We start from the raw sequence: 876 nt of genomic DNA on the forward strand, positions 1-876 counted from the left end.
TGTAAGAAATGGAACTCAATGTTCATTAGCCATCATTTTTTTTTTACCTTATGGGGAGAGGACATCACTAAAGTTCACAATGTACACTGTTTTAGTGACTGTGAAGTGATTTGGGCTGTTTTTCTTTGTGACTGAAAAGTTCTTTGGCTGTGTTGTTGTAAACACGAGGTGAGCAGCGGCAACTGGTATCTTTATTTTTATGTTATCAGTGTTTTTTCCCTTAGATACACAGTAGTGTACTCAGTTTTAGTTACTGTGAGGTACTTTCTCTGCTTTAGTGACTGTGAGATGCTTTTGCTCTAAATATGAAGTGCTTTAACAACTGTGAGGTGCTTTTGTTCTGACTCTGAAGTTGCTTTAGTGACTGAGGTACTTTTGCTCTGACTGTGCAGTACTTTAGTGACTGTAAGGTACTTTTTCTCTGAATGTGAAGTACTGTACTTTAGTGACTGTGAGGTACTCTCCTTCTGTTTTTGTGACAGTGAAGTGAGCAATGTAATTTTGAAAATGTTGGCAATCATTTTTCCAAGATGAAGGCTGCACCTCCAGTCCCCACTCTTCAGACTCCCCCAAAGGTTGATGTCTCCAATTCTGCCTTAAGAAACTGTGTGAACTGTACAGTACAGTCATGGAAAAAATCCTGTGAGTGTTCCGTGCCATCCATGAACCTTGAGACTTGTGAACCTGTGAATCAGTGACATCACATCTATGGGCCCAACAATGTGTGATGTCTCGAATTCACAAGTTTATGAGTCTCAAGGTTCATGGATGGGACGGAGGACTGACAGGACTTTTTTTGTGGTTGTACATTAGTGAGCAGACTTAACCCCAATTCTTGCAGCTTTACATAAGGAGTAAAATAGATAAAAAATCAAA

Source organism: Homarus americanus, unplaced genomic scaffold (genome assembly GCF_018991925.1).
Source record: "Homarus americanus isolate GMGI-L3 unplaced genomic scaffold, GMGI_Hamer_2.0 scaffold31742, whole genome shotgun sequence".
NCBI lineage: Eukaryota > Metazoa > Arthropoda > Malacostraca > Decapoda > Nephropidae > Homarus > Homarus americanus.